Here is a 13,786-nt window from a genome sequence, read left to right as displayed (position 1 = left end):
CCGCCAAGGCCCCAAACATTGTTCTTGCCAATAGTTGGAGCACAGGGCTATAGGGTACAACAAAGCTCAGAAAGTGTTTTCCCATCTCTCCAGCTAGAAGCTTGCTGAGCAACTGTTGTCCAAAACCCAAAGTAGCTACACAGTCTACATAGAGTCTCATGGTTTCATCAATGAAGCTGTACTCTACCTCCCAAGTAATTAGATTCAGAAAAAAAAAAAAAAAAAAAAAAAGCCAATTCTTTCTGCCCCTGATACACAACAAACTGAGCTGATGATAGCCATACATTTGGATGACAACTTCAAAATATTCTGATAAGTGGAACTCAGGATATCTATGGTTGGTATACTCGTTAGTTTTATGTGCCATCCTGGCTAGGCTATAGTATGCAGTTTTGCAATTGAACACTAAACAACATGTGCTGTGATTAACATCAACAATGAAGTTTTTTGGGCAGCCCCGGTGGCCCAGTGGTTTAGTGCCGCCTTCAGCCCAGGGCCTGATCCTGGAGACTCGGGACCGAGTCCCGCATCGGGCTCCCTGCAGGGAGCCTCTTCTCCCTCTGCCTGTGTCTCTGCCTCTCTCTTGGTGTGTGTCTCTCATTAATAAATAAATAAAATCTTTTTAAAAAATTAAGTATTTTTTAAGGATTTTATTTATTTATCTGAAAGAGAGAGCAGGCATGAAGGAGAGGAAGAGAGAATCTGAAGCAGACTCTGCTCTGAGCACAGAGCTTGACTTGGAGCTCCATCCCACAACTGTGAGATCAAGACCTGAGCTGAAACCAAGAGTCAGACATTTAACCGAGCCACTCAAACGCCTCTACAATCAGTTAATTTTAAGTAAAGAAGATTATCCTCAATAATAACGGTGGGCATCATGTAGTCAATCAAAAGGCCCTAAGAATAAAACCGGGGTTCTCCTAAGAAAGAACTGTCTTCCAAGAAAGAAGAAAAGCAGCCTGTGGATTGTTGCCATTGGCTCCCATCTGAGAACATCCAGTTTACTGGCCTGCTCTACTGTGTCAGATCTGCCTAGCCAGCTCCCAAAATCATATTCCAATTCCTTGCACTAAGGTTTTACTCTACCTTTCTCTTTTCTGTCCGTCTATCTGTCTATCATCTTGATATCTCTCTATTTACCTATTATCTATCTATCTATCTATCTATCTATCTATCTATCTTGATATTTATCTATCTTGGTATCTATCTATCTATCATCTATCTATCATCTATCTATCTATCTATCTATCTATCTATCTATCTCTACCTAACTAATACATAGGTTCATTTTTTGGGTAGAACCATGATTCAGAGAGTGGGAATCTACCAGCACCAAGCAGACTCTCACCAAGGGTAGATACATGCCTGTATCATCTGTCATGATTTTTCTCCCACCCTGATCTTGGACAATTAATCCATGCTTCAGAATAGAAGAGTGATAAAATAGTGATCTTTCAAAATAGAATTCTGGAGACTGAGGCGCCCAATCACCTTCCACTTATGGATTAGTCAGTTGCCATGGAAACCTGTTGTAGGTCCCCAACAACCTGCAGCTGCAGGTCCCCAAATCCTGACTCCATCACAATAGGCAGGCAGAAGGGAGCCTGCATTGTGCAAGCCCCTGCTGATGCCGAGTGGCAACGCTGGGAGAAACTGAAAAGTGAAGCGAAATGGCAGAAGGTGGTCTGGAAGGAAGGAAATCAGAAGTCGACAATGTTTACGAAATGTTTATGAGAGTAGAGACACCATTTTTGTTTTCAACCTTGTTTTTGTTTTGTTGCTTTCTGGTGCGCTGCTAAGAAAGGACCAGAGGACAGAATGAAACAGTGACGAGGTACCTCCTGGCATTGCCTGCTGTCAGCTAAATGTGCTCCTGATGTCCTCCTGAATGTTCTTATCTCCTCAAGAGTGTTCTTTATCTCACCCATTTATATGCACAGCAGTATTTCAAATTACTAATCAGATTTGAAAGCCACTCTGAGAAATCTGACCTGAGATGTTTTATTAATGATTGGAGGTGGTTCCTTTGTCCATTCTTTAATTTTCACTAACAATTACCTAAATTGGTTCCCACATCCCAAAAGAAAAATAAATTTCTGCTTGTGTCTTTCTGTAATGATATTTGGCAAATTTTAAAACACATACAATGATTGTGCAATTACAAATGTACCTTGATCCATATGGAATATATATGTCAATGTAGTATATGTACGTAGATATATATTCACATTTAATTATTGGACATTTAGGTAGTTTTTCTTATGTCTTTCTAATGTTTAAATTCCTTTAAAATGTTCCCCATTTAGCCTGGAAAATTCAAGAGAAGAAAAAAATCACAACCACATTTGTGAGTGCTAAGTCAAATGAATGTACTCATTTATAAATTTAATACACAGTTGGTAGAGGTGCATGGGATTAAGAAAAAAGAAAAATTTCATTTATTCTTAAAATTTATTTTTGACAAGGCCTGAATCTCAAGATACGTTGTGACTGCCATTAAAAAATGAACCAGAACACTGAAACCATTTTTATTCCTATGTACTCCACCATCTATGTTTTGTAATTTTCTATTTTTAAAGGCCAATTTTTGTATCTAATAGTTTCAAAATATTTGAGAATCACACTTTACTTTTTTAAGATTCTTTTTATTTGAGAGAGAGAGTGAGAGTATATGAGTAAGGGATGGGGAGTGGACCTGGGTGGGGAGAGGGGAGGGGCAGAGGGAGAGGGAGAAGCAGAATTCCCTCTGAGCAGAAAGCCTGACTCAAGGATCATCCTAGGACCCTGGGATTGTGACCTGAGCTAAAGGCATATGCGTAACTGACTGAGCCACCCAAGGGCCCCAAGAATCACACTTTAAGACTTCACTTAAATAAATCCTCTAAATCCTTTCTAGAACATGAGCACAATTTTCCATAACTAAAATATAAATGTTTTCATTAGCATTTTTTACTGACATTTAAAACCATATGGGCAGCCTGGGTGGCTCAGCGGTTTAGCGCCACCTTCAGCCCAGGGCCTGATCGGAGATCAGGGATCAAGTCCCACATTGGGCTCCCTGCATGGAGCCTGCTTCTCCCTCTGCCTGTGTCTCTCCCTCTCTCTCTCTCTTTCTCTCTCTCTCTCTCTCATGAATAAATAAATAAAATCTTAAAAAAAAAACCACAGATGGAATACAATGAAATTCCATACTTTTAAAATCATGATTCAGCCATTTCTAAAATTCTAAGCCTATCAAGATAAAAATGACTATATAGCCTAGCTGGTGCCTGTCATGTTCCAAACACAGAACCAAATATTTGTTTGATCAGTTCCACCATACAGAAGATCTAGAAATCCTCAAATATTGAATTAATATTGGATTTTTTTCCAAATGAGGGAATTTGAAATTGCTTTCAGTGATATATAAAATGGACCCATAGAGCCAATTAAGAAGTAGAGACTTCTTTTTTTTTTTTTTAAGATTTTATTTATTTATTCATGAGAGACATACAGAGAGAGAGGCAGAGACACAGGCAGAGGGAGAAGTAGGCTCCATGCAGGGAGCCCAATGTGGGACTCGATTCCCGGGGCTTCAGGATCAGGCTCTGGGCTGAAGGCGGCGCTAAACTGCTGAGCCACCTGGGCTGCCCAGAAGTAGAGACTTCTTTTAACACTCACAGATTATTTATAAGTTAGACCGCATATGTTAAACCACAAACACTATTTCAATATTATTTAAACCTTACAACAAATAATAACTGGAAGGTTTATTTGTTGAATTTATGTTTCACATTTTTTCAGAAGGAATTTAAGATGGAGTGTGGGATGATTGACTTCCTTCCCAATTCACACAGCATATCCCTTTCACTCTCAGAAGTGTGCCCATTAGGAACACAAATTGGTGAAGCTTCTATGGAAAACACTATGGAGGTTCCTCAAAAAATTAAAAATAGAGATATTATGCAATTCAGGTATTTTCACTACTGAATATTTACCCAAGAAAAATGTAAACACTTAGTTCTAAGAGATATATAGACTCTTATTTTTATTGCAGCATTATTTACAATAGCCAAGATATGGAAGCAATTCAAGTGTCCATATTCCATAGAATGGAATATGACTCAGCCTTAAAAAAGAATGAGATCTTGATATTTGCAACAACATAGATGGACCTGGATGATGTGCTAAGTGAAATAAATGAGGCAAATATCAATGATTTCACTTGCACGTGGAATATAAAAGAAAAAAGAATAAAGAAAAAGCAGAAACAGGCCCATAAATACAGAGAAAAATCTGATGATTGCCAGAGGGATGGTGGTGGGGGAATGGACAAAATGGGTGAAGGGGAGTGAGAGATACAGGCTTCCAGTTATGGAAAGGATAAGTCCCAGGAATGAAAAATACAGTATAGGAAATATAGCCAATGATATTGTAATAGTGTTGTATGGTGACAGGTGGTAGCTATACTTGTGGTGAGCATAGTATATACAGCATGCAGACTTGTCAAATCCTTTATGTTGCACACTTGAAACTAATATAACATTGTGTTTCAACTACAGTTCAATTAAAAAAAAAAAGTACCGCTAAATAACTTTTTCTAAGTGTGCCCATTAGGATGATAAATTAGCTGGCTTATCTTGTTAAAGGACATGATAACATATGCCAAAATTACACAAGTAGGTGTGGTGGGAAGGAGGGCTTGAATTTCCATTGCTGCTGTGATTAATTCTATTGTTGCTTCATAGAACTGATGGAATATTCAGAAAAACTGCTACGTCCAAAAATAAAGTCTTAACAAGTTTTTCCAAAGTAGAGCATTCACTAGTCACATTTGCTGAACAAAATAATGTAACAAAAAACTAATATCAAAATTTTAAATGAAAGCCCCATCAGCTAGAAATTAGAAAGTATCTTAAACATATTTTTAAAATATTTTAAAAAAATTTTTGAATAGGCTCCACATCAGTGTGGGGCTCAAACTCATAACCTCAAGATCAAGAGTCACATACTCTATCAGCTGAGCCAGCCTGGCACTCCAGAGAGTATATTTTTAAAAAATAATTTCTGGATAATAAGGAAATTCAAGCTAGCAGGTTAGGGAATAATGATAACATGCATAGTAATAAACAGATTATTAGAGATGCAGCTCCCCTCCACACACATTTAGAGTGAATTTCATATCCTAAATGTTTTCATTATTAAATAGGTAATTAAATGGATGATTTGATTATAATACTATACTGAGAGCAACAAGATGTCTAAGGGAAGCAAGAGGAAATGTGTAATAAGATTAAAAAATGAATTCAAAAAAGTTTTAAATGACAAATTTAGGAAATAGTTTGTTTTCTCTTTTAAAATACCAACCAAAGGATATATTTTGGCCAAGAAAAAGTAAGAAAAAGGAGATAATGTACAAAATTAACAGTAAGAAATGGAAAATAATCCCAGTTATTGAGACCATTTTATAACAAGAGACAACCATGTGCAATTCTAAGAAGTATGGAAATGTGAACATAATAAAAAGTTATGTAGGGAAAAATAAATGTCAAAATTTGACTAAAAAAAACCATAAATATGCCAGTAATATTTTTTAAAAAAATTCAAAAAGTCAAAGTTCCACCTCTAAAGCTCAAATTCAAAAAAAAAAACAAAAAAAAAAAATAAAGCTCAAATTCAGGTTTTTTTGAAAGATTTTATTTATTTATTTGACAGAGGGAAAGATCACATGAGCAGAGGGAGCACTACAGGGAAAAGCAAGCTCCCCACTGAGCAGGGAGCCAACTATGGGGCTTGATCCCAGGACCCCCGGGATCAGCCAAAGGCAGATGCTTAACTGACTGAGCCACCCAGGCACCTCTTTTGGTTTTGTTTTGGTTGGGTTTTTTTTGTTTGTTTGCTTATTTTTTGTTTTGTTTTGTCTGTTTTGTGTGGTTCTGTTTCCTCTTCCAAACTTGAGGGCCTTGGACTTCATATCATAGTGTTGCCCCTGTGAATTAGTCTAGAACATAAGAAAATGGAAATCTCCCTCTTCTTTTTCCAAAGTGAACACAACCCTGATATCAAAGACAGTGGTAGTCCTCCACATGAAAATTCTAAAATAGGTTAGTCCTTCTAATCAGTACACTAGGATTAATTAGGACTCATTAGGTAAATGTGGAGAGGAGTCAAAATTAGAGACCTAAGTTAAATAATTCATTATATCAAAGAAGAAATTCCATGTGGGAATTTTGACATATGCCAGTAAGTTATTTTATGAAATTCCACATTCATTTCTAATTTGAGAAAGAGCATCACCTGGGTGGCTCAGCAGTTGAGTGCCTGCCCTCAGTTCAGAGCATGATCCTATGGTCCCTGGATCGAGTCCCATGTCAGGGTCCCTGCATGGAGCCTGCTTCTCCCTCTGCCTCTCTCTCTCTCTGTGTGTCTCTCATGAATAAATAAATAAAATCTTAAAAAAAATTATTAATTTGAGAAAGAAAAACTATTAATTACTAACATCAAGTACTAATATTACAAAATATCCTACAGAATTTCTCTCTGAAACCAATCAGAATCTTTATGCCTAATGGTAAAATGTGAAGTGCATTCTCATTAAAATAGAGAACCTATTGAAGATGTGTGTACATGAAGAGAGAATAAAAAAACAAAAACAAAAACAAAAAAACGTACCAAGAAGTTGGTGGTTATTTCAGAGTAGTGAGATTTTTATATGATATTCATTTTTTCTTGATTATTGTATTTTCCAAATATGTTGTAGTGACCAAGTTTTTCACTTCTAATGATATAATAAACAAGTTTTAATAACAACATAAATTTTAAAGAAAAACATAAAGTTAAGAATATAAAATAAAAACTAATATAAAGATGTGTACCTTGGAGTTACCTAGAAGAAAATTTTGTCTTTTCCTATAGACACAGCTGTAGGCCATCAAAAATGCACCAGCACAGCCACACAGGCTGTGAAAATAGTGAAATATTTTTGTATTGAGGAAAATGCCTGCTTCCCAATCCCCTGAGAACCCCTGACCAGAGCTCAAGCTGGTGGGTCCCTTTTCCAGGCTTCTAGCCTATACCAGCAATTTAGCATTCTTGCCCAGACACAGCTTACCCATGTTTAATATTTTGAACACCGTCCCTGTTCATGAATATGGCATATAATTGGCTGTGAATTCTACAACAGTCATGCAATTGGGCATGACATGAAAAGTGGGGCATGCCTAGGATTTTTAGAGAAAATGCAAGTCAATTGTTCACCAGAAGCTGTATTCTTCACATTAAAAAAAAAAAAAAAAAAAGAAAGTATCATTTCTGTCTTGGTCCCAGCCAAGGCTCCTCCCACATACACAGAACACCCTAGTGACATACTCAGCAAGGATCTCAACAGTATCCCTGCTCTACATTCATGGGAATTATCAGAGGCCTGTGCCTTAGGGCACCAAAATACAAATCATTATTAGGGTACGCGCATCTCAATGGTCTGTCTTATGTCAGGGGATGCTGAAATAGTTACACTCAAGGAAGTCCAGCTCTGAAAGATTAAGCGGTTATTTCTAGCCACATGCTACTATTTATCAATAGGACCTATCGAGCATTTATTCCTGTTCTTTATATACCTCATTTCTTGAGCCTCCAACGGCAGCATGAGACAGGTATTAACAGTAACTACTTTATCCTTATATAGAAGACGTTATGTGGCTCATTCATCCTCAGACAACTACCAAAAGTCAGGAGCAACGTTCAAAGCAAATTTGGTCTGACTGCCAAACTTTTAATGCTTTACTATCTCAGGCTTCCATTTTCTAGGTCACTCAGACACTTGCTTTCCTATGATTTAAATCCTGACCCAGTTCCTTGTCAAGAAAGCCCAGCCCCACTGCCTCCTCAAGGATGGCGCGGGGCCATCCATGGAAAACATGTCCATGCATAAGGTAAGGTCCCCAAGTGGTACCCAGAGCAGGGGCCTTCCTCTCTGTTGTCAGACAGAGCTCCAGGCCCGCCTGTTCCCTGGTCAACTCCCCGTCAATTGAGATGTAAAGGAGAAATGCAGAGGCCTCTGGGAGGGCAGAGGCCTGCACGTCCTGCAGTCATGAATTAGTAAAGCAGCTTCAGGAGAGGGTCCCCTGCCCATGTGACCTCAGCCACGCCAGCCGGTTCCCGGCGCAGAGAGCAAGCCTTGCCTTCTGTTCTCCTTTTATCGACAGTGTTTTCCTTTACGTTGACGTCAGCCCCCAGATTGCTTGCTGTGATGTGCTACACCTTTCATATTTTCTTTCCAGTCATAATATTGCTTCAGTCATAACCTCGGCACTTTGAGGAATAATTGTCCCTGACAAGAGGGTGCATCTCTGACAGAGAGTTGATAAGCATTACATACAGATGACAGAAGTCAGGACATATCGGATTACTGCTGTGAATATAATAAAAGAGAGACTAACCACTTTGGCAGCTCAAAGACAAGCCATTTCATAACTCTCTAGTGGGGCTATTATCTTCCATTTACTGCCACTGATAACCAGCTTGTGACTGTCTCTCCACAATCTAGTTTCAATTCACTTAACACGTTGCTGACCAGACATGGTGGAGGACGCAGAGGTGATAATCAGGACTCTTTTTTTTTTTTTTTTTTTGTGGCATTTATTTTTAAAGTTTATCTTCGGCATCCCCTTTCCAGCCGGATAAGGGAGCCTTAAGCCTTCTCAGAGAAGCCTGAGTGTGGCCACACCCCCTTTAATCTGTGACTCCTTGCTTCTTTTGAAGCAAGTGACAATCCACTTTCTCTGCTCCTGATATACCTGGGCCTAAAAGCCTGGTGCAATAAACGGCCAGGCTATTTTTATATTCCAGGACTCTGAGAAGATAAGATGATGATTTTTTTTTCTTAGCCAGTCTGAGCCACCTGAAGAGACAGATCAAGAGCTGTGTTGTCTGTCAGCCTAGACAGCCAGCGAGCCAGCAGCCGTGAGGATGTTAAATGCACCTTCAGAATCAGGATGCAGATGCCATTCATAGGAACTGTGAGAGATTTCATTTCTAAATATGTAGGAAATAAAATTAATACATCGGAATTTTGGACATAAAAGTTAGAACAAAAAAAGAAAATCAGAAAGAAGGGAAAGGAACAATCAATCGGGAATGATTCTATTCCTGCAGGAAGATCTGAATTGAAAACAAAACAAAACAAAAAGCTTCTATTCTGCAACATGCTCCTTCTTAAATAATAGTACCTTCCAAAAAAAAAAAAAAAAAAGATAGTACCTTCCAACTTGTTCCAGAAATCTCAGATCTCTTCTTCTTTGAATGGGTATCCCTTTGAATGATACATTTATTATCCTTGTGTTGACATAAAACCAACTGTTTATTGGTAAACCACATTGTCAGATCCACTAAATTCAGGACTGTGGGTCTCATGACAGGAGCAGGCTCAGGAAGGAGGCAGGCTAACATTACTGTAAGGCAGACCCAGAAGAAACAGGAAACTATCTGGATAAAAGGCAGATAGGAGCCTGAGAAAATAGAGTTACACGTGAAAAATGTGCAGAGGGTTTGAAAAATTCAGGTAAAGAAACCATTAGTATCAGGAAGTCAGTATATGAAGTTTGATCAGGAAGTGGAGTGCCATTCAACAATTCCTGGAAAACAACCACCTGTGTTGGATACCAAACACTGGGTTAGAATCCAGTGGACCACTATGTACCATTGGGCAGGTTGTGCACTGCCCAGCTCCAGGGAGTACAGTTCACAAAAGAGTCTATCTGAACATGACGTCCTTGTGTTATACAGTGACAATCTATCCACACAACCCTACTCAGTGGCTCTGGATGGAGATACCACAAGCAAAAGCCATGCTTTTGCATCCCACACTCTCCAGGATTTCTTTGGGAATTCATATAGTTTATAAATTCAGAGAATCTGAGTCAAAGCCCAATTGAAAAGCAGCCTCGGCGTCGGGGGTGGCGGGGGATGCTGGGGGCTTATTTAGTTAAGCATCCACCTTCAGCTCAGGTTCTGATCTCAGGGTCCTAGGATCAAGCCCTGTGTGGGGCTCCCCATTCAGTGGGGTGTCTGCCTCTCCCTCCCTCTCTCCCTCTGCCCCAACCTCCACTTGTGATCTATCAAATAAACCTCAAAGCAAAGCCTCAGAGGTATCTCCTTTTAAGGATAAAGTAACTTCGATTTCAGAATTGGCCAAGATCCCTCCATCAGTAAGTGGCAGATTCAGGGTTGAGCCTGAATGCATCTGACCAAAACCAAGTCTGTTTGACTCCTCCAAGCTCATCCTCTCTATAGGAACTAGAGTCCATCAACTCCCTCCTTCCCATCCTACCACCTTCTAGGGAAGGTCCGTTCAGAGCAGCAGGATACAGGACTTGGAACACAAAGCAAAAATAGACTTATAATCATCACGACTATCACCTCTTCAGACATTTTGCAAACATTTATGCAAGCAGTCCCAAAGTGGCAACTAGACACACTTGGAATGGGCAATGAGTTCTTGGATTCCAGACCCAGGAGCTGAATTCAATTTACCTAGAGGAGAGAGGACTGCACTTTTGTATGAACAGAGTTCCAGGAAAGCCCTCCAGATAGCAACTCAGCATTCAGAGATATATAAGTATGATTCTTCTCTTCTGGGACTGGGATACATGGTGGGTTGAAAGTAGATCCTACTGAGGTCAGAGTAAGATTTCCAGGAAGCAGATTTTTTTTTAACCAGGAAGTAGAATTAATGCTGAAATGTCTAAATAATTGACTTTATACTAATGATGTCCCTCCCAAAGATATGACTTACCCAGCATTTGGATTGTACTTGAAGTTGAAGGTGCTTTGAAAGCAAAACAATTTTGTAGGCATAAAGTGCCAGTAAGGCTGATAGGACTTGTTTCTGGAGAGCTTCCCCCTGGCTTTCCCTACCCTCTGAGTACATTCCACCCCTTGGAGATTATCAGTGGCCAACTAATATTCAAAGATGCTATAAATTTCCTGCCAGGAAAGCTATTTCTGTTACCTTTATGCAGGAAAACCTTATTTGAAACACTAGAACACACACACACACACACACACACACAAACCCTACATTTATATGGGGAATTTAATGAAGGCTTCTGAAAGAGATAGTAGTGTGATGAGTGTTTCCAGAACATCGACTCTAGAATGGCTTCATGCCTCTACAAGTGGTTCTGCCACCTATTGCCCAGGAGCCTTGGTAGATTAATTTAACTTCACCTTCTCCCAATTCCCTCACACTTGAAATGCAGATAATGATAAGGTCCTTCTGAAATTAAATTAGGGATGCCTGGGTGGCTCAGCAGTTTAGCACCTGCCTTTGGCCCAGGATGTGATCCTGGAGTCCTGGGATCGAGTCCCACACTGGGCTGCTTCTCTCTCTGTCTCTCTCTGTGTGTCTCTCATTAATAAGTAAATAAAAAATCCTTTAAAAAAATGAAATTAGTTTTAAATGTCATTTAAAGTTGGCTCATAGAAAATTCAGTAAACCTAAGCTGTTACGATGATCATTATTATTATTATAGTTTGAATGCTCAAACATGGAATTTCCAGAGCTTTTCCATGGATTTTAGAGTCAATGAGATGAATATTTAGAATATATTCAAGGGGGGAAAAGAGGAATAAAGAAGGAAGGAAGGAAGGAAGGAAGGAAGGAAGGAAGGAAGGAAGGAAGGGAGACAGGATAAAACACTAGGAACTGGACCTCAAGTTTTCCCATACTTTTTAAAATGTACTTTTAAACCAAGCAGAAAACTATTGTCCTACGAAATATGTGCTTTATGGATTAACCACTTAAATGTGGCCTTCTTTCTGCACACCGTGAAGCAAGTTATCAGAAGAAATACTCCTGACTTAAGCTACACTAATTAAAGTCATGCAGTAAAATTGTTTAATTTTTGAACATTAGGAAAACATTTGTTTGGGGATGATTCAAGAAAGATACACTTTGTGGAATTAGTTTCAGACCAATTAAACCATCGAGCCAGGATTTCATGATCATACAAATAACTGGCTTTTCTGCCTTTGAAAAATAATTCCTTTGTATACTTTAAAAGGTAGGAATTGGTGCTGTTTGGACTAAAGAAAGACAAGAGTGAATTAAAATGACTCTGGGGATTATTTTTACAAATGCTTACCTTACAAACTTTGGAATCAAATTCCATCAATCAAGCATAAATGGATCAGGATGGAAATAGTTAATAGGATGGTCATTATGCCTATAATTGTGAAAGATTTCTGCACTCTGAAAACCATTTTCTTAATTATTTTAGGTTAACGCTTGTGTCCATAACAGGGGGAGGGAAGAGGACATGTGTAATCTGATACCCCAGATATGGTGCCTGCCCTGAATTGAGATAACATTAAAGATTTTATTGCTGATACATTATAAATTATTTCTATTACTGTGGTCCTGTGGGTATTACATTGTCAGTGCACTTTGCCTATTACCTCACTTAATGTTATTAACACACTTTGGGGTATAAATTTACAGTTTTATCATGGAAACCTTAAACACTTACATCCAAAGTACTGAATCGAGTTATTATCTTTACTGACCAGACCCATTTTATTGTCATTTTATCACTCATAAAATCTGAGATTCAATTTGATTTAACTATTAAGTAAAGCTTGGTCTACATGAGTTTAAACCCAGCCGTAATATTAATATATTAATATATAAGATGACTTCACTTTATTAAAGGTGAGGTAACTTAGAAAACCTCTTTTAATGTCTTTCTGCTGCTAAGAAATTTAACCTGACCTGTTTGCACTTCTGTTTCACCAACATAGACAAAAATTTAAGATTATCTTCTTGGAGGATGTTGAGCACTCTCTCTAACCCGCTTCTGGCCTTTATTAAATGCCTGGGACATATTAATCATCTACAAAATGGCATTGCTCATCAAAGTGTCAAGAGGCAATGTCTGATATTAAAACAAAAAGCACTAAGAATCCACCATGTTAAAGAAACATGGTCCACATTTAAGAAATTTGAAGCAGAAGCATGTGAGTGCATTTCAAAAGCTCCTAAAACAAAAGAATGGGGATCAGTCCCCAAATCAAGCTATCATTCAAAAAATGGGTGGTGTAAGCTTTTCTACAGGACTCCTTCTGATCTTGGCTCTGTGCTTTCAGGTTCGAAGGAAAGTTTTGTTAGGCTGATTTCAATAGTAAAAAAAAAAAAAAAAAGCAACACGTTATGTTAAATGTCATCTTGATATTGGTCAAATAATCTTTTTAAAAGATATTTAAAATATGCTATCATCCGTGGTAAGAAACCATACAAGGGAAAGTTGTTTTATGTAATTCTAAAACTCTGCTCTTTCCACAATGCATCATTCCTAAATTTTGGTCCCCACCCCTGGGAATTACCTGTATGAGGACACATTGCAATTTTGTAGCCCTAAGAGGCAGGATGGAGTAAAACTTTTGGTTGACCAAATGTCTAGCATTCTGACCTTTAATTTCAGTACTCATAAAGTAGAAATAACACCTACCTCCCACAACTGCTGAGGGCTTTCATTATCAAAGTGTCTGGCCCATAGAAGGTGCTCCATAAGCAATCATTCAATCATTTTTTCTATTCCTGTGGTATCATATCAACATGAAATATGGCCCTTAGAAGATAGCAGGCCATTATAACTCTACACCTGGAATCCTAAATAGATGGAAAGGTAGCCAAAGGGTGAAGGGGTCCCTAATGAATAGTTGAGTGCAAAGGAAGCAATGGCCTTGCTCCAGAAGTGTCCAAAAGCATCACACACTGGAGACTGCATTTTTTAAAATAGAAATCTCTTGC

Source organism: Canis lupus, chromosome 2 (genome assembly GCF_048164855.1).
Source record: "Canis lupus baileyi chromosome 2, mCanLup2.hap1, whole genome shotgun sequence".
Lineage (NCBI taxonomy): Eukaryota > Metazoa > Chordata > Mammalia > Carnivora > Canidae > Canis > Canis lupus.
The sequence above is the reverse complement of the archived record's forward strand: the minus strand, read 5'-3'. Positions refer to the sequence as shown.